Source organism: Mastomys coucha, unplaced genomic scaffold (genome assembly GCF_008632895.1).
Source record: "Mastomys coucha isolate ucsf_1 unplaced genomic scaffold, UCSF_Mcou_1 pScaffold21, whole genome shotgun sequence".
Classification (NCBI taxonomy): domain Eukaryota; kingdom Metazoa; phylum Chordata; class Mammalia; order Rodentia; family Muridae; genus Mastomys; species Mastomys coucha.
This window is the reverse complement of record NW_022196904.1, coordinates 178,796,300-178,798,860: the sequence shown is the minus strand read 5'-3', so window position 1 is coordinate 178,798,860 and position 2,561 is coordinate 178,796,300.

The window sequence follows — 2,561 nt, the reverse complement described above, 5'->3', positions numbered from 1 at the left end:
CAGAAATCCGCCTGCCTCTGCCTCCCAAGTGCTGGGATTAAAGGCATGCGCCACCACTGCCTGGCCTGCCTCCACCTCTTAAGTGCTGTGCCACACTCGAATGCTTTGTTGTTGTTGAGACAGAGTCTCTCTATGTAGCTCTGACTGCCCTGGTACTCACTCATACTGTAGATTAGGCTGGCCTTGAACTCAGAGGCCTGTCTCTGCCTCTCAAGAGCTGGGATTAAACATGTATGCTGCCAGTTTATGGTTGCTTTTTAATGAGATTTTTTTTTTAAAGAGATAGCCTGAAATAATTCTGATATATATACCTTGCCTTTATAGTCTCTTTTTGTTGCATTTTTTTGTCTGTTTTGTGCAGGCATGTGAGTGTGTCTCTGTGTGTATGTATGTGTGCATGTGTGTATACATATGTCTGTGCACATGAATATGTAGGTATGTGTAGGTCAGAGATCAATATCAGTCACCTTCCACCATTTTTTGAGACAAGATCTCCAACTGAATCTTCGGTCCACTCCTGTGTGTACCGAAGAGGAGATACACGGCCATATGAAGGTTTGCCTATGAATGTTCATATTAGCTTGAAAGGACCCAAATAGCCACCAACGAGGAAAAGGATAAAAAAAAATTGCCAGATGAGCCGGGCGGTGGTGGCGCACACCTTTAATCCCAGCACTTGGGAAGCAGAGGCAGGCGGATTTCTGAGTTGGAGGCCAGCCTGGTCTACAGAGTGAATTCCAGGACAGCCAGAGCTATACAGAGAAACCCCATCTTGAAAAAACAAAACAAAACAAAAATTGCCAGATGGTGGTGGTGGTGCATGCCCTTAAACACCACATTCAGAAGGAAGAGGTCTCTGAGTTCAAGACCACCCTGGTCTACACAGAGATCCAAGACAGCCAGGGCTACATAGTGAGACCCTGTTTTGAAAAGCCAAAAGAAAAATAAGTGTTTAAAAAGGTATGGTATGCTCATAAAAAGGAACACTTTTACTTGGCAATAGAAAAGAATGAGCTATAGTGGAGATGATAGTACACAATAGTATAGATGAACCTCAAGAGAATGACTGTAAATGGAAGAAGGCAGACCCTCCCTAAATGAGTCCCGCCTATTCATACAGGAAATGGAGATTCAAATACAAAGTACAGTGAGAAAAAGCAGAGACTGGATTTGACTGGAGGGGGTGGGAAAACGGAGGCTTTCCAGGGGAGCATGGGGACCTTGGGGTGACAATCATGTTCGGTGGTTGTGATAGACTCACAAAGGTCAAGACATTCAACGATACATCTCAAATCCGTGTAACTTCTGCGTCAATTATACCTCGACAGAAGTGCTTTCTCACTCTGTCTCCTCAGCCAATAAATGCAATCATTATAATCTTGTATCTGGTTGACAGGCAACTGTCAGGTTTGACCTGAATGGCTTCTACCACCCTAGCATGGCCATTAACAATCCCCAGTCTTTCTGTTGCTGTTGGAATTTGTTTGCTCTGTTTTGAAACATGTTCTGTCTCTGAAGCTCAGGATGGCCTTGCTTTCAAAACACTCCTACCTCGGCTTCCACAATTCTGGGCGCACAGTTAGGAATGCATCACCATAGGCCACTTGGCAATCACTAGTCTTTGAAATGGGCAAATAGAATAGATGCCTTTTTTTTTCTTGGTATGGGATAAGATGATAAGAAAAGAGCTTGAAGTTCCCTGTTCCCGAGTCTAACCAACTCCTACAAATCCTCTATGGCCCCACACGGCCTTCCTCCTCTTGCAATCCTTCCTGTAACATGAAGCTGCTTTATTAGTTCTTACAACTTTAACTGCACTGATATTTCACCGATTCATAGACATTTCTCCTCTGGTCAGAACTCACTGAGTTTTGCAAAATGTGAGCAGTGTCTCTCTTCCAAGTCACACGCTTCCATGAAGCACGTCTGCTTGACTCAAGAGACTATCCTGATTCTAATCTTAGTGTGTGCATTTCAAATGTTCTCTGGTTCACATAACAACAAGGATTAGAGAATTATTAGGGGATAAAGGTGGCTTTGAAGCCAAGTATTGCTGCCACCCAGTCCCAGAACCAAGCCTGCTGAACCGGCAGCCTCAGAAAACCTTGTTCCCTTTCCTTTGTCCACCTCTCAAGCTGTGTGATTTGGTTTCCCTGAGGGAGGCTGTGTTCCCTTCTGTTTTGATAGTATCCGGAGCCTCTAGATCAACTCATTCACAGTGTGGTATGCTCCTGCAAAGCCACCCAGCTGCGTTATTTCCAAATCACTCACCCCTTTATTGAGCTAGCAAAGTGAACTAGCTCAATTATTAATTTAAAAAAAAAAGCACTGTAAGATGGTGTGCTTCCTTGCTTCAGGGAGAGAGCAGTTTTTATTAAAGAATGAGGTTTCTGTAAGGAACAATTCAATAGCCCCTTAATTCCCAAGAGCTTGAGGCAAATTAACTGGAGGATTTTAAACCCCTTTAACAAAATGTTTAACAATGAATGGAAGCAGGGTTTAAAAACTGAACACACACACACATACAACACACACACACAACACACACACACACACACACA